The sequence below is a fragment of the Pseudochaenichthys georgianus genome, chromosome 1, assembly GCF_902827115.2.
Source record: "Pseudochaenichthys georgianus chromosome 1, fPseGeo1.2, whole genome shotgun sequence".
Taxonomy (NCBI): domain Eukaryota; kingdom Metazoa; phylum Chordata; class Actinopteri; order Perciformes; family Channichthyidae; genus Pseudochaenichthys; species Pseudochaenichthys georgianus.
This window is the reverse complement of record NC_047503.1, coordinates 24,590,391-24,612,779: the sequence shown is the minus strand read 5'-3', so window position 1 is coordinate 24,612,779 and position 22,389 is coordinate 24,590,391. Positions and strand designations below refer to the sequence as shown.

At 41.6% G+C, this 22,389-nt stretch overlaps 1 protein-coding gene across 1 annotated transcript in view; it reads left to right on the top strand.

Moving 5' to 3' along the window:
* The first annotated feature begins 437 nt into the window (after positions 1-437).
* The window catches only part of ctnna2 (catenin (cadherin-associated protein), alpha 2), a 382,835-nt gene continuing 360,883 nt past the window's right edge, over positions 438-22,389 (top strand). The window contains exon 1 of the mRNA XM_034079805.2: positions 438-737. The gene's annotated coding sequence lies outside the window, so the exon portion shown is untranslated. The remainder of the gene's footprint in view (positions 738-22,389) is intronic.

Sequence of the window (22,389 nt, the reverse complement as noted above, 5' to 3'; positions counted from 1 at the left end):
CAAATTTAAAAAGAATAATAACACCATTCACACAGCACTTTTAACTCTAAAATGTGTCCATCTCTAGCTGTCACAGCACATTTTCACCATTCTGTACATATTCAAACTTTAATGTTCCCATCACACCAAATTGACACATGCTGTTATCTCTACCGCAAACATTTCTGAAAAGTAAAGTTCATATCTGGCTCAATCTATTATAGTATAACACACATTTATTAGTAGGCTTAATGTTATATTGTGATTAGTATTACTCCAACTATAATCGGCACCCTCCCCTCCAGAACATGTCAAAGCTCAGAAATCACAATGTATTCACTGGAAAGGGCGCATCCTCACACTATGAACCACGCATGCGTCAACGACGGAGACTCCTGACAAAGCTCCTGATTTGCCAGCCCTGGAGCCAACCACACGGCTCACTATATTGCAAGGCTTCCCGTTACTAGCGCACCATCATTTGCACCTGCCTACTCTGTTGTTGTAGTTGGGGCGCTGGGAGGGGTCATTATTTTGCAGGCAGTCGTGGGAGGAGGCATTTCCGAGACACCGACAGAAGCGTGTAACTCAGATTCAGCACCACAAGATTGAGGAAAGCGTCCGGATCGAGTCGATATCCACGGTTCGCCTTGGGTTAACTGAACAGGAGGACACCATTTGTTTGGGATTACTCAGTGAGACCAGGCGCTGTACACAGTTTGTGGACCTGCAGAGAGTGACATCTCCTACGGTTAAAGGTGCGTAGCGTTAGTTAGTTACATGCTGTGGTTTTTCCAAGTGGAAGATGTTTTGCTAGCAGCTGTGTAGCATTACACTCCGCTGCTGCACTGACTGACCCGTTGTGCTGCTAACATTAGCCTAGGCGAGGTCCGACTTTTCATTCATCATTGTGCTGGTTGGCGGTGTAAATAAATACCCGCACCGAAATACTTTAGTGCTCACATGCTTACATGGTGTTTATGTGCTGAGCTGGGCTAGCCTGTTTAGCCAAAATCTCAGTGTCGCCCACTCTGCTAATGTTATCCACACCGCACTCCGAGTACTGCTATCCAGGGAGCCCAGTGCTGAAAGGCTGCTCCGACTGATATGTGAGGGGATGTCGGGCAGAGACAAGCTAGGCTGCTATGCTAGTGCAGTGGCTAAGCTAACTGACACTGGCCACTTTAATGCTTCTAAAATAACTGTCCCACATCTGCATTGACGGCTGTTCAATCGTTTGGGAACTGGATATCCTTACATGTCTTCACTCATCGTTTAGCGTCTTCCCTTCGTGTGTTTGCAAACCTCTTGAATGTCTTTGTTTAATAATTGTACCTCTTTGTTTGATTGGCATTCTTACGCACGGTTTAAATGAACTCATCACTCTGCCGCATGACTTAAAAGTTAATCTTTTGCAAATTATTTTGAATTATTTATTGCGACTTTGTGGTTGACTCAGGGGTTTTAAGTAGAGAGGCACACAACCTTGCTTTGCCTCACTCTGCAAGTCTAACAGAGCATAGTCAAGTCTTTTAGCTATTTTAATAATGACAGCAATTAAGTAACACAGCTCATTGAAGTGATGCAATTAAAAGTGCCAACTGGCCCTCATTGTAACAGTAAGGCAGATACTGTGCATTCAGAGTTAGCTCCAGCACTGATTTCTGCCTTGTTTGATACACACTGCAGCACGTTTTCAGATTGTTCTTTTTATGTTTGGCTATTTATTAGCTGAATTGTCATCATACATTTGAAAATCCTCAATATAGTTTGTATGTGTGTTGAGGTGTGCATTTGTGTACTCTGCATTCAACAGTACAGTGCAGCAGGCGGGACCCAAGCTTCTGTGACTCTGTGCATTGAGCCACATTCTTTTCCTGTAACTGGAGATATGGGGTCTCAGATGCCTCTAGGGGTCATATTTGGCTGTATTTAGAATTTGAACTTTTGCAAGGAGGCATGCTTGGACTCACTGTCAAGGCTGTGTGTTTCCCCCCATATGTTTACAGTGACATGCCAGAAATAGGGACATCTGGCTAAGGCTAAAATTATTGTATAAATATATATATATATATATATATATATATTAGTGACAATAATTTACTTTGTTGTTTTGTGTTCCGTGTCTAATATACATTCTCACAACATAGTTTCTAATGCACAAAAAATATTTCCCAGAGTCCAAGAAGATACAAACCATTTTACAACAATAATAAATACAAAGATTGGCAATGCGGCCAATCCACACATCTGAGGAAGGTGGGACCGGCCATTGTTTGCTTTTTCTGCTTAAAAATACTTTATATGCTTAGATTATTTGTCAATTTATTTTCTGAGGATTTTCATTGTTGTAATTAATTAACTATTTATCTGTCCTCAATTAGTTATCTGCTTTTCATTCTAACATCATCTGCCCTTCGATGTGGCAGACTACAATTATAGTTGCTGTCATTTTGCCTCACAAGAATTGTAAATCTCCTACAAGAGCGTTGATCCCAGACTGCCAAGTAGGGCTGCTCGATTATGTCAAAAATCATAATCACGATTATGTTGGTCAATATTGATATCACGATTATTAAATACGATTATTCGTTGACTTTGAAAACACCCATTTATTGAACTTTAAAAAAAAAATTATAATAATTTGAACAGTATGTTTTTAACAGTTGATTACCTTGAAGTTTAAGTTTAATTCAACTGAAAAACCAATATAAAATAAATTATACATTTATATCTACATTTAAATAAATAATATCAAAATAATAAATACCAATAAAGAAGATCAACACATATTTTGGAGCGCATTTCCACAAGCTACTAAACATATATACATATGATAACTAATGTCACTCACAACCTGTGATGTTTAATTATACTGCTACACGCAGTACTCTTATTTTTGGTAACTAAGAGGCTCCGGCTTGACGTTAGTGAAAGTTACTGTACGCTAGAGACATTGCGAAAGAGAATGCACTGCAGTATGCAATAATTGTTTTATCTCGATTACGTTGTTTTCGTAATCGTTGCAAGCCAACATCGTAATCGAGATTAAAATATGATTAATTGCACAGCCCTACTGCCAAGCATGGACACAGCTTCACTGTCCTTTGGGAAATGACTTGTGTAGCACTGTCAACCACCTGCTTAAGTCAATCTTTAACACAGGGCTTATTTTTTTAACATCTAGTATATTTTTTCTACATCCTTAGTTATGATTATGCTGTTGTGTGAGACTTTTAAAAACATGTTTTAGCATGCTTCATAGAAAAATGACACTTAATAATTGCTGTTTTCTTTTATCACTTTTATCCTTTGGGCAAACTTAAAAAATGTTGCTTGATTTTGAGAATAATACCTAACACAAAGGTAACACATTTTACCAAGCTGGTATCAAAGCAATGTATCCCTCATGGAGCAGTCTAGTGCAATTCATACTAAAACACAATTATTTTCAGCTGGTTTGTAGCCTATTTGTTATTCCCTATTACTCACTCAATAACACCAAATGACAAAGCTTGACAGCCACCTGTATTTCATTTTCTGAATGTTTTGCCTCGGTTACTAAACACAATTTGCAATGTAGCCTGGTTCTGTTACTGTGGATAAGGAAGCCCTAATTTATGGGTGACACTATGCAATCAATGGCAGCCCGGAGTGCATTGTGTTCTCCGTCGCCTGGGAGAGGAAGCGCTATTGGCTGACCACCGTGGAACCCCCTGTTGTTGTGCTGAGACGCAGCTTCAAGGTATCCATGGTAGCCCGGCTCACTGGAGCAGGATTGCCTCTCCTCGCGGGCCTCTCATACCAGCACCAGAAACAAATGTTTGATACTGTTTAAGAGATGAGAGATGAGGCAAAATAAATAACACAGAACAATCAATAGTTGTAGCGCTTTTGTCTACCAAATCAATTTGAACTCTTCTAACCCCAGGGTTTGTATGCTGAAATGTGGAACTGCATTTAGCTGACAGCAACTATTTCCATCAGGTTTAGAGCTTAGTACATATTTCTTTAAAAGGAATGTAAGTAGTGTTGGTTACTGGGGACAGTTAATTACTAAGCAGATGTAACAGCATTTTACATTCATTTTACAAGATTCACTTCTTTATCTCTTCGTAATATCCCACTCTGTAGGCTACTATAAAGGCACAAAAAAAGGAAAGATCACTTCATTTTTTCAGAGGGGGCAATACAGAAGATGATCCAGCAATGCTTGAAAGTATTTTGTCAGCAGCAGCTTGGTGCAGAAAGAAAGAACAAGGTTATTCTCTTAAGTTAATTTCAAGTCTATTTCGCTGAGACCACACCCACAATGCCTGGCAAATGAGCTGTTACAATGAAAGTTGTTATAGCATGTTTAAAACAATCTACCCATCCTTCCGTTTCACTGTGGGCGAATGTGGTTGGATAATTCTTCAAGAAACTGCTGACAAATCGTTGCAGAGTCATCAGAAGTTGGGCTGGCATTTATCTTATTATCTTATAAAGCTAATAGAATAATAAATAAAGTGCACCCCTTGTGTCATCACAATTTTGAATATCTATGTAGAATTTAACCAAATTGTATTGTCTCATGCAGCTCAGTTATTTCTCATTTTGGAGCTACATTTTTAACAGTGTTGTCCATAGTTGTTGGAGTCCTGCCCTAAAAACAAATGTTGCCTTACAGACATGCAAATGTTTTATTGTGCAGGGTGGCTTTTAAATACATTTGTTTTTAACTTGATGATGGCGCCTAAAGTTTTAAAGTATTAAACAAGACCTTAGGCTTCAAATAAGCTTATGCGTTGTCTTCTTTTGTATGTATTACATTTCTTATGGTAAGTTGACTTTCTCCATAGCAATGTAGCTTTTGTTGATTTGCAGCCTTTCAGTGTGCATGTAACTATGAACAAGTAGTTTTTGGCTATGAGAATATGAAGTCCCAGGCTCCTCCAACAGTACAACATACACTATACCTCGTACAAGACATTACAAAAAGATAAGAACAATAGTGAAAAATAGTGCGATTGAAACAAAGGTGCAAGTAAAATGTAGATGTAAGCTGGAATAATATGAAACAGAATGTAATATTAAATACTTCTCAGTGAAATAAAATACTGCTTTTTATAATAATATATAGCTTTATCATTAAACATTTTCTCGACATAGACTTTTTCAAAAGTTACCTGTTAACATTTTTATTTTCCCTGTTTTAAAAGTGTATTTTTATAATACTATATATCTGAGTTTGTATTGGTGTAGAGTGAGAGCATACTGTCATCGAACAAACATGTTCACAAACGAAACTCACTCGTCACAGTGAGAAATGCCCAGCTGTTAATGACATTAATGATGGCTGCATGCCATTTAGCTGTTTGGATGTCAGCTTCCTGTTATTGTGCAGGCTGGCTCAATGTCACCTCTCACTGGAACAAATGAATAGAGCAAAGCCCTTGTTAGTGTTATTAGTAACACCTGTCACACACATGTCTGCTGTGAGAAAGATTGTTCTCTAAAAACGTCCTCAGGCATGTCCACCCTTTAACCCAGCCTTTTGTTACTGCATTAAAGTATTAGATACTGGTTGATTAGACCCAATTTAAAAAGCCATGGGCTCACTGCAGTTCAAATATGTTTAGGCTCATTGGATGATTAGGGTATCAGATGTGTTGATTTTAGAAGTTTGGACCATATTTATTTAATGTTAAGAGGACATACAGTAAGGTCTTGGGAGCAAAGCATCTTGGCAACATGCAGTAGACAATGGTTTCCATTAAAGGTAACCTATTATGCAAAATCCACCTTTTCATGTCTTTTATACATCAACATGTCTGTGTAAAGAGATTCTGAAAGTGTCAGGAACAAAAGATTCACTCTCTTTTTGTCCTGATCCATTTCTATAAAAACCTGTATGAAAATGAGCTGATCAGATTTTGGCCACTTTATGATGTCATAACGATTTTTTTTTGGCTTGTGTAACCATTAGCCAATCACCAACCAGGGTAACCCCCGCCCCCCCACCTTATCACTTGAATCTCCCCATAGAGCACCATTTTAACCAAATATCTCTCAGAGGGGCGTGGGGAGTGGCTCCTTATTTTCATCTCTAATTTAACAGACACAGAATCAGCTCTTTTGAAACAGGGCTGAAACAGAGGGGTTTATGGGATGCTACAATGCACAATCTGTTTGGTGTTTGGAGCCAAACACTTCAGAGAGATGTTTTATATATATCTGAGACCTATAATATATTGATGAAAAACAGTATAAAAGGGGACCTTTAAGTTGTGGTTGGAAATCTTCAAACTAACTAAGCATGGAAACCAAACAATTCCCTTTACACAATACACATTTTTCTTTGATAACAACTTTATTTAATTGCTGCAATTACCTATGAAAAGGTTTTAGCCGATCATTGAGAAACTCATGGAGAGGAGACAAAAGTACTTAATATCTCCTAAGAACAGACCAAGTAACATTTCTCGGTGAGCAACAACACATTTCTCATTGAGATGTTGTAACTGGAATGTGATGCCAAGCTGCTGCCAGGATGTTCTCTACTCTTAATGATTCTCCCCCTAGTCTCCCACAGATGTCACCTTCTCTGGGGAAAAAATATTGATTTTGACAAGACTGAATAGTTAATAGTCTCTTTCTTTTGTTCGCCAGTGGCCCGTCAGTTCTGAGGGTATAAAGTGACAACAAAGCCTTTCTTCACAAGTACAGGCAGATCCACCTCAGCTACTCTAATAATGAGTCCAGATAATGTGGATAATTTCATCAGTTTTATAGCTGGCTATGGTTCACTCTTAAAATGCATGTTATATATGCGGACTAGGATGCCTTCTCTGTGAGTACAAAGGCTGCATGTTGAATCTGGTGGTCATGGTAAGACACTTTCATAGAATACATTGATTCTGTGAAGCAGTCAAAAATGATGGAAATGTATCAAAGATTCATATTCGTAAGCTGTACATACTATTGTATTTTTAATCAAAAATAGGCTTCCTAAGTAATAAGAATGTGGATTTAACGCTTGCTGGAGATAGGAAGAAATAACCCCTGACACTTAGCCTCACATGTAACCAACTGATCCTGCCTTCAGTTAGCTACTAACATGAACTTGTTTTCATTTGTAAACAAACAGTTTTTTCTCGAGTTCAAGGTTCAAGGGTTTTATTAGTCATAGCTACAGTGTAGTTATGTCGATGAACATCTTAGGTCACAGGCTCCACCAACAGTGCAACACAATAAAACTGAAAAACAGAAAAAATAGTGCAAGTAAATACAAAAATTAAATATTGAAATCTATATACAAGTGATTGGAATATGATATATTAGATACATACTTTGTAAGTTGCAGCCAGATGAATATTATTATTCCAGTCTTTTATTCTAACTCAATTGAATTTATAAGCTTCTACTTTGAGACTTTAGTTAGGTTACAAAGAGAACAAGCGTGGATGTAGTGCCAACCGTCCATCGGTCAAGGCCACAGCAAACTAGATTCTGTCATAAGTGTGGAGATGAGGCACTCGTCCATAGAAACAGGCTTCTGGTAAATTCTATAGATGTAGCGTGGGCATACATTAATTTGCTTAAACACTGCAGTTTGGTGAGCCTTTTGTGTGCAAACATTCTGTGTGATTCCCACTAGCACAATTTGTTTTTCTAGTTACAAAAGGTCATGTCAACACACTTATGGTACTAGAATCCTCCCTCTCTGCTTCTGCTATGTTTCTATCCTCCGCTGAGCACCCCTTATTGTTTTGATTCTATCAAAAAACGAATCCGTCTCACCAGAGGCCATTCAACAGCGGTAATAACGTTTAAAAGTCTCAAAAATGCTACAACTACTGTCACAAACTGGATGAATGTGAAGTATTTTGTTAAAGGAGGATGAAGCGTACTGTAATTAAGGAGCACTATTGGAGTGACTTTGATGGTTATTGGACTCAGGATTCATTCATTTGGATTCCCGCTGTATGAAGAAATTAAAGGACTGCGCAAGTGGAAACAATTCACAAAGGGATTAAACAGTTTAAAACACATACTCAAAGTAAACCGGATTTTCCCGATGTGTTTATGTGGATTCAAAAGTCGTAAATAATCTACAAAATGGAGGAGACCGATCTGATCGGAGCAACTGTGACAAATAATCCAACTGAAACCGGCATGGACAATGACTATGTTTTAAAAATGCGCTTATCCAGAAAAGCCTGGTTTGGACACTTTACTTTTTTATGCTTATAATAGCTACTAACTTGCATTTTTATTCAAATTAATGAATCAATTATTTTTTATATTTTATTGTAATGTAGAGACAAGGCTTTTAGTTAATCATGTATTGCGTTGCAAAATTATGTATAAGAAAAAAAAAGTCTAAATATGATATTTGGCCTCAAATCATCTGAGGCCTGGCACGCCCCCTGCAATCTTTGGCGCCCCCCCCCAAGGGGGCCACGCCCCCCAGGTTGGGAACCACTGATCTGATCTGACCAGGGGCCACTTCTAGCATTTGACATCCGGGGCTTAGCCTAAAGCTTGTAGTGGGAGGCTGTAGACATATTGCTTCAGGATCTTTTGTTTATTTTACATTTAAATACACACATTTCTTGCAATGTGAAATAAACCTCCTAATTCAAAATAAGATAATTAATATAACAAAAAACACAACATGGGCTGATACAAGCTTTGAATGTGCCACGTGCTTCCATATTTGCTGAGTAATGCATAACATTTTTAAGGGTTTTCTCCCTTTTATCAGAGGTTATCCTCATGTGTTTGTGTCGTTGGCTTCTTTGTACTGTATACTCCTGTCTATCTACATCTCTAAAAGTCACTCGCAGTTATCCATTATTAACCCACAAATCACTGCTCAAAGAAATCATAGATGGCAGATAGCAGCTCTTAAACCAGGAACTATAGGTGTTTTCTTTTAGATATTTCTCAGGAGAAACAAATAATGCATGAACAATTGTTAGTTTAGTTGTATCTTGAGCTATTATTGCCATTATTAGTGCTTACCGTGCTGAGTTTCTCATGACTTGACCAGCCCTGAAACACAGCCTAGTTAATGTATTTTGTGCATGCAGAAATGACTAGAAACTCTGCTAGATTGCATACATGTACATTAATGACCATGTCTGATGTCGGATACTAAATCTGTATCCAACCTTGGTTTGCTATATTTATAAAAAAACGTTCATGGGTTAATTTCAAGACATTAGTTTGGTTACCCTATGACTTTACTGTGATACAATACTCAAATGTTAGACCCGGGACTTTCAGTGTGAGACTTGAGTGAATGTTATAAATCACTGCCTATACAGTAGTTCAAGATTATAGCAATTCTGTCGTCTTTCCATTGTAACAAATGGTAATCCTGTAGGTATCAAAGAAACATGTGTTCCCTCTTTCAAATCAAAGCTGAGCATTGTCCTCTGCATTGACAGCAGAGCTGCAGAGCTAGGTCACATGATACATTGTCCCATTCTGACCAATTGCAAATGCATTGACAATCTATCACAACATCTGTGTGGAATAGCTCTAAAAAGCTATTTGACTTAACAAAGTGCAACAAAAAAGGTTGCGGCGGCCAGAGTTCAGAATGGAATGTTTTTAAATTCGTGTTGCATCAATGTCATTAATCAAACAGATGTAAAATTACTGTTTGAAAAAGAGTAGTTTTAATTATAGGAAAAGCATAATAGCACAACTTGATTAAAGGGAAATTACTTTACAGGATGGATTGACATCAATATATGTGATGGATTTTGTTAAGATAACCAACATGTAGATTTCACTTGATTTAAGATGCTCTGTTGTGTTCTCTTATAAACACACATTATTTATGTTTCTTTTTAGTGTTCTCACCAAAAATGCACTGTGTGTTCTCTTGGTCCTTCCTCAAGCCAAGCCTATTTGATATATGTTAAACCCTTCATTGTTTCCATGCATGCTTACTTGCTACTAGTAGTGTTGTTCTTTATCTTTTTTTGGTGCATTGCTACGTTTGTTGGCATGTCCCTGTCACTAAGTTTTAATAAGTAGAACACTTGTGCGCATGAACATTAGAAAAGGAACACACCTACATCTTGCTCCATTGTGTATTAGACAAAGACTCCACATGGTACCTTCAACAGCCTGCTGCTGCTACTAATCTCTGTGAATTAAATTAGTGGTAGAGCATTTGAAAATATTCTCCAAAGGTTGTGAATTGTATCGTGCAGTTTGGCTCAAAGATGTGACTACAGTGGAAACCTGTCTTCCCCTCTGCTTTGACCTTAACAGTCCTCAAAGGGAAGAAGGAAGAGTCATGCGTTTTAGAGGGAATCTTGGAAATGAATTGTGAAGTACCCAACCCACCATAACCCACCATAACCCACCATACGCTTTCAGTGCCACATCCCTCCAGTACACTCCAGCATGGAATGTACTGGAGGAGTGTAGTTTGTTTCGAGGTTAACTTATTCACAGTGTGAAGACATTGATGTTGTATGACAAATACTAAATCTTAAAAAAAACTCATAATGGTTTGTACTATTACAAAATAATATTACATTGCTGAAGGTCTGTTGTGCATAAGGGGGCTGGTCCATTTAAAAACTGCGGCAAGATGAACAAAACTGTATGTTTTTTACAAGCATCATTTTTGCTCCACTCGTGGACTGTAAATAAACAAAATGTTTTAGAGTGATCTCGACTACTCGTGAAATGTTCTGTTATCTTAGATTAGAGCCTAACAAAAGAAAACACAGGTGCATCCCAGAAATGAATCGATACCAACAAAAACAAGAGGACATTTGGTCTTAAATGTTTTGCTATACATGAGACCCAAAATGTTGTTTAAAAAACAAGATGCAGATGTAAGAGGCATGAATGAGCATGTGGTATAAATATCACCTGTTCCCCCACATACTCTTTGAGCTTTACTTAAGAATGATACCTGTTATCAGGAAAAAAACACATTGCATATTTCACGAAGCGTAACCAAAGTCGTACAGAATATACTTCAGATGAAAATAATTTGACTGACAGTAGTTTTCAGCAATAGCTATGTATATTTATAAAACTTCGTTGAGGTGTCCTGATATAGGATTTTTAAGAACATCTCCCAGCAAATTAGTGGCATGTGTTTTCAGAAGACATGGTTAAAAAATATTGATTCAACTTTGCCATGGGCATTACATTTTTAAAGAAGGTTGAAGATAACTTGACTGCTTTGAGAATTTCACAGGTTGTGCTCTACCTTGATCTGCCTGTTTTGGCCGCTCTGAGAGCACGGCTCTGCACAGCAGCGATACGGCAGGTTGAGCCCTGACTTCTGCTTTCAGAGACTCCCTTACAACTGTGTCTACTGCTTAACGCCGCTCTGAATCTGGGTCAATGCAGTGTCGGCATATTAACTTTGAATAATGACAAATGACAGGGATTGCATTCACAAAGTTAGTGTCATATGGTGAAGAAGCTCTAATTCCCATTTTATGCAGTGCAAGCAGAGTTTAAACTTTTGAATATTTTGATCTGTGACACATATGCATGCATTTTCAAAACTCCAGGGCTAAGCATATTCAGAGAAAGATAGTTCTGTCTCTCTGAAAACCCATATAACATTTTAAGGACACTTAACCCTCATATTGTAGTGAAACAACTTGAAACTAGACATCTGACACCTAAGGATATAGCTATATAATATGTTATTTTCCATTTGAGTTTTAAAAGCAAACTATTAGCAAGGTCTCAATCCTAATGTTCTTTTTTTGTGCTCAGTATTTTTTTTTTTTTGGATTGTTTTCGTTATTCAAATCTGCTTTGCTGAGCAGCACAAGCATTCCTATGCAAACATTTAACCTTAAAGGAGCTTTCTGCTTAACTTATGAACTATGATGGTATTACAAAGATATATATTTAATGCATAAAATGGTTACTTTATTGTCTGATGCATCGTAGCTTAATGTCAATAAACATGAGTCTACTAGACTAGACTTAACCCTGTCTGTTTAGCCATTAGTTTGACCTTATTCCACGGCTCCCTGAATGCTTATCATGTATTAACCTCATTTGTTAATTCATTCAAGGCAGTGGAGTTAATCCATGCCAACATGGACTTGGAGAAAAGGGGCTCTTGATTTTGACTCCGAGAACACCAGATGATGTATACAGGAATAGTGAGCAAATTGAAATCACACAGCATTAAAAAGGTCATTTATCAACCCAACATGTACATGAGAATAAGTCATGGCAGTTTACCTCATTCATGATTACATGTGAAGGTTCACCTATGCATGAAGGGCAGTTGATTCACTGACTTCACATACTGTTGGGTGTGACTACGTGTTACAGTATGTGACAGGCAGCTTTACTTCTAAGTTTAACAGAAATCTAACACTGTATCAAAATACACACAGACAATTCTGCTTTTTGACAGAGGGCGGTTTTAGGGGGGGGGCAACGGGGCCAGTGACCCCCCTGTGGCGCCCCTCCAAAAAAAATGTTACAATAGTACGATTTATTGGAACTAAATCAAATCAGAGACCTGTATGTACAGTGGAGATTAAACTGTTCATTACCTTATATAAAAACAAGTTTATGCTTTTTTATTAAATTGTCACTTACATTTACTAAAACAAATACCAATTACTGTATTTTATGTTTATTTAACACAATTACTTTATACTGTCTTTGTCTTTTTAACCCGCTTTTATTGTGCCCCTCTCATGAAATAACTGGCCCCAGCCTGCCCCCCCCAGTAAAATTGGCCTAGAACCGCCACTGCTCTTTGGTCAAGGCATTCATGTTTTATGGAGAATACTAGGGCAGTCACTATTCAACTACTGTAGTTGAGTTTGAACAGATTTGATCTCACATGTTTCATGTGAATGTGTCTGAGCTACAGCATGACCGAAATGCTATTGTCCCCGACAGTGTCATGCTTCAGTGAGTCCTTGTATTTCCCAGTGAGGTGTCATAGCGCCTTTCTAGATGTCTTGTCAGATTTTTCAGTGGATCTAAAGCCAGTAACATTTGGTGAATTCTAAAGCGTGTGATTATCCTGCCAGTCCCATCTGCCTATTATTTTCATGGCTGTAGGGGGGCTGCAACCTTACCCATCATGCACTGGGCGAGAGACAGCGTAAAGCCTGGACAGGTCACCTTCTGTATCTGTCGAGGTTAAAATACATTAAAAGCCAAATACAGAGGGGAGTTTAGAGTTTACATCAACTGTATGCGAGAGGTTTTAGACCTTCTGTACATTATGTAAAACAAATATTTGCAATAATATGTGAGTTGTTTGCTGACCTTTATAAAATCATGCATAGGTGGTTTCCTCTTGTATAATGTGATTATATTAATGTAGCAGAAGGAATTATGTCTCTATTGGGATGTATTTGGTACTGTAGGATGAGTTTATTTAAAACAGAGGGGAAGCTGCTAGTTTTTCCTTTTTATATTAAATGCGAAACATTAGGTAACAACTATACTAAACTTAATGTATTTTTGAGAATAAACAGTTTGTTATATAATCATTGATATATGACAAATGTTTATACATGTATATTAAACCATTTAGTTTTTAAACCATCAGTCCCTCAATAATCATGTTTAACATAATAAACTGTAGTACAGCACAACAGGCACCACATGTGGTAAAACAGCAGGGCTTTCTGTGTGTGTTAGTCGGCCTGACAGTGTTGAATAGTTTCTAGTCAATGCCATTTGTTTGTTTGTGTTTGTTTGTAGATATCCAATAGACTGCTGGATGGAGTGTCTCTGTATGACAGGTGCTCAATCAATACAGACATACAAACAGAGCTCTGACTCAGCAGAATGTCCCGCTTCACTGCCAGCACTATGTTTACCTGATTTGTTGAGAGGCTCTGATGATCATCCGACTTCAGCTTTCTGCAATTAGGAGTCTGAACACCGTGTAGTAGTAAACATCAGAGGGCACATTAGAATGTTTCAGTGCAGAGAAGTGATTATCTTTAATCCATGAACAGGGATGCACACTTCTCTATTGTGATTTGTCTTTGGATGGCTTAGTTGCTTAATAGTTTGTAAATTGCCAATATTGTTTTTAACTACTCTTTTTTGTTTACGGCAATGAATAGCTTAAATTGAATAAGTAAAACCATGAGTAAACAGTCACTGATTGTTTACATTTCATCTAAAGCAACTGCGTGTCTTGATGTATAAGCGAACATGTACAAACCTCGCTCTCAGTCAACACCTGGGGCCTCATTTATAAAGGGATATACGCTCAAAAAATGGCGTACGCCAGTTTCTACGCAATGTTTGTGATTTCTAAAATACTGACTTGACGGGAAAATGTGCGGTCCTCCACGCAAACTCTAACCCATGCGTACGCACTAAGCACAAAAACAGGAGAGACGAGAAACTGCGACACCGCGTTGGCAGAAGGAAGAATGGAGAGAAATATGTGGAAATAATACCATAAATAAAATGTTACCTCTCTTTTATCATATAGGAAGAATTCATTTTCAAACATTGATTAAAGCCAATCTTAAAATGATTAAACAAACGCCTGTTTGCGACTCCTCAGTGCACACAAAAACATAACTTGGAGAAATAAATAAATATGGAAATGTTATTGAAAACCACCTCGAATATGTTGTGTTAATGTTATGAAATGATTTCTCATAAATGATGCGGTAAGCAGAAGGACAGAATTACGTCTAAACTGACGCCGTTTTGCATTTCTATAGGTTGTATAGATACGAGCATGGTTTTATATACTATCATGTTTAATCATGTTTTATGCCGTTCGCCGCCTACTTGATAAGTCGCTCGTAAAACACAGGAGGTATGGAAACTAAGAACACCATATGTGGTAAATTGAACAGCTAATATAACACAACACTAGTTGTATTTCCTTTAACTGGTGGATTATGGATATATAGTTGTTGAACAAAAGCTGGAACACAAACCACCAAATACAAAACAATAATTCAGATCCAGTCGTCATGACTCCACTCCGGAGGGATTCCCCGATCATTTCTTACAGTTTCTCATCAAGGGGGTGTCTCCTGTCCCCGGTACAAACACACTGCCTGAGGAAGGCTATGTGTATTTTTTTTGTCATTAACCTTTTTCGGACCACTTATTTATTTATTTTGGTGACGATCCGACCTCCATGCTGCTACTCTGGTTCAAACTGCATCCACCAAACAATATGATTTATCTCGACCTCCCCAAAATAACCAACATCTGACACGGTGTGAGATGTCTTTTTTAGCTGTTCTGTCGTCATTTCCTGCTATCTTCTTCATAAAGTCAGTCAAAATGAATGAATAAATGGGCGTTTCGTTGACTTGTAGGCAAATATGGGATTTCGAGTTGATTGTGATGTGATTTATAAAGGGAAACCGGCGTAGGATATGTCCTGCGCCGGTACGCAGTCTTTTATTAATTGGAAAGTGTCGGTGCGTATTTATTTGCTTTGTCCTATGTAAGCAACCTTCCCACGTCAATCCTACGCAAGGCTTTATAAATGAGGCCCCTGGTCACTTGAGGTAATTACTTTACAACCGTTAGCAGTTGTCTCTCTGCCGTGTCATCAGCATTATTTCAGAGAAGAGCTGACACAAGCAGAACCTAATGTAATAATATTGTTTAATGGGCAATGAAAAAACAAACAGTATCAAGACGACCCTCCATTAGGTGACAAATGAGCTGACACGGGGAAAAAGCAGCATGGAGTGAGCTCACCACAGAGGCCATTGTTTCCTCTCCTACATTGAAGCCACCAAATATTTGTCACGGGGCTCTCAGCCTTCATGTACACTACCTTGTCCTCTCAGTTCCCACTCATGTTCTTCTTTCTGAATTCACAGTTGAATTACTGTAATTTAATATTCTTCTAATATTAGATTAAAAAAATAGTTTTGACGAAAACACTCAAAGTCGCAAACAATTAGGCCATACACCATATGTTAATATTTGACTCTTCTCAACTCAAGCATTCAACATATTTGCTTACATTTTTTATTACCATTGTTCATTTATCATCCATCACTAGTTTAAGGTAGAACATAAATGCAGTTTGCCAATACAGTCGTGTATATCAGCCCGTTACTGCATTGTGAGGATTGTGTTTTTCTGCTTTGGTTGTGTGGTTTGTCAGCACTTAGTTTGTAAAAGCCAATTCATGTCTGTTGTTGTATTATGTTTTTAAAGTGCATCTAAAACACAATCAGTGTTCAGTTTATGCCGTCTGATCCATTTAGTATGGTACAAATTGAAGGTGAAAATGTTGGACTACAGTTATTTGCACTAAAAGACTCACTTCTTCACAACTATAAAGAGAGCCGATACAGAGTTTCCAATCAACCTCACTTCCAATAGATGGCTTTAGGTGGTGGGGGGGATAACTTAGGGACCCGGAGTGAACCCTCTAAAGTAAGCGAGTGATACGTACATAAACACTAGCCTGCGGTGATAACCACGGAGCATCTGGCCGCCCATCTGTGTAGTTATTCCATCACAAAGCGTTTAAAGTCAATAACTCACACGAGCAACATCATGGCCTTAATCAAGATGTTTTTATTTTATGTGCATATTTTAGCTGCTCTTGTCTTGAAGGATACCCTTTACTGCATCACATCTTTCATAGTTTCATCATTATGCCTGACTCTTTCTTGTTTTAGTTATTACAGGATGATTGAAGAACGTATGCAGTGAGATATATAATCTTTATCAGTTTGTTATCCTACACAATATTTCTGTTTGTCTTACTATCGCTTTGTCTTTCTTAATGTCTTGAATGGGAATGATTGCACTTTATTTTTCTTTATCGGTAAATAGAGGAATGCATCTTAAGTAGGGAGACAAATTAATGAAGTACGACTTGAATATTTATTTTTCAAAACACAAAGCACAAAACAAAGACAGTTCTCATTCATAACACTCCGTTCGATGTCTCACTATGGGATGCGCCTCATCGCGGAGCAAACAGAAGCATCAATCTCATTACGCCAATCCTGATTGGCTGGTGATCTTGACGTCAACATCAGGGAATCACCCCCTATAAGTAGCTTGCGCCACGACGCATGCGTCATTCAAACACCTCTTCTCGCTTCAGAGCACATCTCTATAGTAGCCGGACAAGCTTAACGGTCCACCCAAATATAACAATTTCGGTCGACGGGCGCTCGCCGGCTACTCCTTCTGCTTTGCAGGAAGACGTTAATACTAACGCCAGTTAGTATTGAAATCGACCTCGCCCTTCTCTTCCCCGGAAAGTAAGGTAGGTCTGATTTTTTCAAGCTAGCTACGCACCTGTTGCTAGCTAGCTTCCCCTTACTACCGACACCACGGTAGCGAGGAGGCTTTTCTTTTTCTCTCTCACGGAGGAGAAAAGGATTAGAAGTATATTGACACACCAGTCAATATTCTTTGAGAACAAAGGACCCACACCATCCCTTTTTCTCCGGATTAAGGACGGGTTGGTAACACTTTTCTCTCAACGACGTACCTGTTACGAGCGGGTCCTCTCCACGCCACGAGGCGAACAAGATGGACGCCTCTCCCCCTCACACCAGAGGAGTCAGGGACTCGGAGGCTCGGTCATGCGGCTGCGGGTTGAAGATAGCAGGCACAGACTCACACCAGGTCTGCTCGTCCTGCCTCGGGCTGGAACACGCCCAGGAGGCTATCTACAACCCCGGCTTGTGCGGGCATTGTGCCCGTTTCACCCGAAAGAGCCTCCACCGACGGCTAGCACACCAAGCTAGCTTGTCGGGACAGGACCCCCTCATGTCCACTGATTCGCCGTTTGGCAATCGAGACACGGGGGCGTCCGCCGCAGAGACTGAGCCCCTCACTGTGTCGGTCTGGGGCTCACTAACAGCGGCAGCTGCAGAACCGGGATCCCACGCCGTGTCAGGCCGGGACCCGGTGGCGGCAAGAGACGCGGGAACGTCTCACCAGGCGGGAGCTCCCGGCGAGACCTCACCATGGTCTCGCCCGCGGAGGATGTTCTGGAATTAGACTACATGGAGGACGAAGAGACACCTCTGAGTCCCTCCTGTCTGATTCGGATGAGCAAGAAGAAGATATCTTCATGTCATCGGCTCAAACGGCAAAGCCGGGAGTGATGGCTGCTCTTCCGGGCGATAGCACACCAGCTTCGCCCTGTCTGAGCATGGACCTGCAGGCCGTGTGTCAGCGTGCCGCGTCCAGGCTAGACATCCCGTGGCCCGAAATGGCCAAGGAGACCGCCAGATCCCGTTACGAGGGGAAACATTCTCCCCAAGCAACGAGGACAAGGAGGCAACTCCTCCCGGTCTTCCCGGAGATGTTGGATGAGGTGTCGGTCTCGTGGAGGGACCGACCCTTTAGCAACAAGGCCCCAATCCAGGGTGTCTCCTCCCTAGACTGCGACGGTATGGAGAGGCTCGGCCTGCTCTGCATACCGCCGATGGAACTGCTGGTGGCAGCCCACCTCCTACTGAGGATGGGCCCGTCACCAAGCAGGAACCCCACGCTGCCAGCGAAGGTGGACCGTTTCCAGTCGACCATGACTGAACGGTCCTACAGAGCCGCAGCGTTGTCCGCCAGGGCTCTGAACGTTTCCTCACTGCTAACCGCATACCAAGCGGAGCTCTGTGAGGATATGTCGAGTAATCCTGGACCGGCCGTTCTGGACGAGTTGGCCGCGGTCACAGACATTTGTCTCCGTGTCCAACGCTGCGCCGTCCAGGCCACGGGCAAAACAATGGGGATCATGGTGGTGCAGGAAAGAGCTAGATGGCTCAACCTCACCAACCTCCCAGACCGGGAAAAGGAGGATGTGCTTGACATGCCCATCGTTCCCGAGGGGATTTTCGGCTCCGCTCTTGCCTCCATGCAGATGAGATGCGAGTCGAAAAAGAAGGAGGACGAGGCCCTCCACCTCTGCCTCCCTCGAAGGGCCCAGCCGCTGCGACAGCCCTTCGTCCAAGCTGCCCCGAACCCTGTTCGGTTCAAGATACCGAAAACGCAGAGGTCGCAGTCCGCCCCGAGTCCCCAGCCCAGGCAGGGGACGAGGGCGAGCTGGCCTAGAAAATCTCCGGTTCCGGCTGCAGCCCAGGCGCAGCCAACCCAGAATTTCGGCCAGCAGTCGAGGAAGAAGAAGCGAGCGGCGTGACAGCCCCTCCTTCTCCCCTCTGTGACAGAGCTGGAAGTCTACGGTTCCCCAGCTCTAAATGTGTTCCCGCCGCCTCGAGAGATGCCTCAATACCATCCTCAAGTCCGCATAAACACATGTCACACACTTATTGATTTTTCTGTCATAAAACATTTTCCGCTGACGCATCCAGGCTTAGAGCCAAGGGCGCAGCTCGAAAAAATGAAAAGAAAAACAATAAAAACAATAAACAGTATGTCAACTGTTCCCCTTCTGAGAGCAGCTACGGCATCTCTCAAAGGGCGGACAATTGACGTGTCTGTGAAGGCACCACCGTGCGGAGAGTATTGGTTATTATGAAATGCGTAGTGGCACTACGCCACTGGCCGCACCCGACTTTTCTAGTACGGGGCGCGCCTACAGGTGCTGTCCTTTCACGGAAGGTGGTCACCACGGACGCATGTCTGACAGGCTGATAGGGTATTTACGAAGGTCGCCCGGTGAGGGGTCTCTGGAGCAGAGACCTCCAGCGGGCACACGTAAATCACCCGGAGCTTTTAGCGGTGTTCCCCACCCTAAAACGCTTTCTGCCTTCTCTCAGAGGACACCATGTCCTCGTGAGGACAGACAACACGACCACAGTATCGTGTATGAACCGCCAAGGGAGGTTGCGTTGTCTCCAGTCACACACACTGGCACACAAACTGATCCCTTAGAGCGGCAGACGTCTCCTCTCTCTGAGAGCGACGCATGTACCAGGAGTGATGTACCTCGGGACAGAAACTGTCCAGAGGTGCACCACTCTATGCAGACTGCACTCCACATCCAAGGATCGTGAGTCCGCTGTGGGTGCGTTACGGCAGAGCCGCGTTAAATCTGTTCGCATAAAGAGAAAATGCTCAATGACGCACCGTTAGGCGTGGACGCACTCGTACACGATTGACCTCCGGGTCCTCTGTACGCGTTCCAACCCCTGGCTCTGATACCCCCAACTCTGGCCAGAGTGAAGGAGTAACGGCACACACTTATCCTGATGGCTCCGCCCTAGCCTGCAACGTAAGGGCTGGCGGAGATATATCAATTGTTGTGCGGGCAGCCATGGCAGCCCCCACTATGCAGGGACAGATTGTCTCAGGCGGGGGGGGCGATCCTTCACCCACGCCCAGAGCGCGGGGCACTATGGGCCTGACCCGTGAGTGGTACAATCTGAATACAGTGGGACTCCCTCAGAAGGTGATAAACACTATTCAGAGTGTGAGAGCTTCCTCCACCAGGTCTCTCTATGACTGTAAGTGGAGGGTGTTTGAGGAGTGGTACCTTCAAGAAGGACACATCTCCTTTCAATGTCCTGTCGGGGTGATGTTATCATTTCTACAGGTCTTGATCGATAAACACAGAGCTTTCTCTATGATCAAGGTGTACCTGGCTGCTATTGCTGGATGCCATGTGGGCTTTGAGGGTAAGACGGCTAGCCAACATCCTTTGGTTTGCCGTTTTATGAAGGGAGCTCGCAGGCTCCTCACTGTCTCCAGGTCGCTGGTGCCCTTATGGGACCTGACAGTGGTTTTAAATGGGCTCAGAATGACCCCATTTGAACCCATGGAGGGAGCTGACATGAAACATCTGTCACTCAAGACAGTGCTGTTACTGGCCCTATTCATGCACTGTCTGTACATCCCTCATGCACTCAGTTCGCCCCAGGGCAAACGAGAGTGTTGTTGAAACCCAACCCTGCCTTTACACCAAAGGTGGTTGGTTCGTGTACCCCAATTGACATTGAGGCATTTCCTCCGCCGCTGGTTTCCTCCGGGGAGCAGCAGCAGGATCTGTTGTGTCCAGTCCGGGCTTTACACACATATATGGACAGATCAAAAGAGCTTCGTCTTAATGACCAACTCTTTGTGTCCTGGGCTAACCCTCACAAGGGCAAGCCTGTTACTAAGCAACGGCTCTCCCTATACGAGTCAGAGTTTGCAAGCACCTTCGGGTCTGCGGGCTCACTCGACTCGGGGCCTGGCTACATCCTGGGCTTTGTTCAAGGGTGTTTCCATCCAAGACATCTGTGCAGCAGTGAGCTGGTCCTCGCTGCTCACTTTTGTCTGCTTTTACAGGCTAGACGTCTCTGCTCCAAGCGTGGCCCGAGCAGTGCTGGGCACCTTGTTGAGTCGGGACTCCACCTGTTAAGTTCTGGTTGGTTGGTGATTTTCGAGATAAGCTCGTCTGGCAATACGGGAGCTAGAATTTCCCATAGTGAGACATCGAATGGAGGGTTATGAATGAGAACTATAGGTTACTTACGTAACCCCAGTACTAGAGTAACATGAAGTGAGATGTCTCACCAGACGGCCCTCCTTGCTATGGTGAAGCGAGAAGAGGTGCTTATTTTGAATGACGGATGCGTCGTGGCGCAAGCTACTTATAGGGGGTGATTCCCTGACGTTGACGGCAAGATCACCAGCCAATCAGGATTGGCGTAATGAGATGGATGCTTCTGTTTGCTCCGCAATGAGGCGCATCCCATAGTGAGACATCTCACTTCATGTTACTCTTAGTACTGGGGTTACGTAAGTAACCTATAGTATTTGCAGGAAAGTGATACATTGAGCAGAGGGAACAATGCTTTCAAGGTCTGAAACTAAACAAAACTGGCAAGGCAATGAACCTGTAAAATGCTCCTTTTAAGTTATAGTACTTCGTATATTGTTCATGGAATTCAAGGGAACCTAGGAGACTGCAAAGAGCAGTGTGCGCTGTGTTTCATTTTACAGGGCCTTTATGAGGCGGGGAGGATATTGGAAACACCTCTCAAGAAAATGCAATGATGCATATTGTCGAAGTTACTCGTGTAAAATAAAGTTCACACTACATTAGGCTGTGTTTCATTTTTATGAACACTGATAGCTACTTAGATTGGTAAGATACAGAAGCTGTGACTGCAACCAGCCAAATAGAGCTGTTGTTGGACTCAACATACTTTTTCCACACTTTTATTGTATTTATAATAAATCCTTAAGTTCTAGCAGATCGGTAATATTTCTCCCTATGTGTTGTATTACTCTGAACCTTCTGAAACGTCACCATCCTTCAGCAAAAAGCCTGTCCCGGAGCAGAAAGGAACAGTCGTAAAATATGTTCTGGTCTCGCTTCATCAGTTTTGGAATTTTATTTTCCTCATAAAGTAAATAAATTATTTTGTATTCCTACCTGCCTTCTTTCGCTCTGATCATTTGTCAGTCGCAAGTACACGCGTGCACGCGCACGCACGCACACGCTCACACACACACACACACACACACACA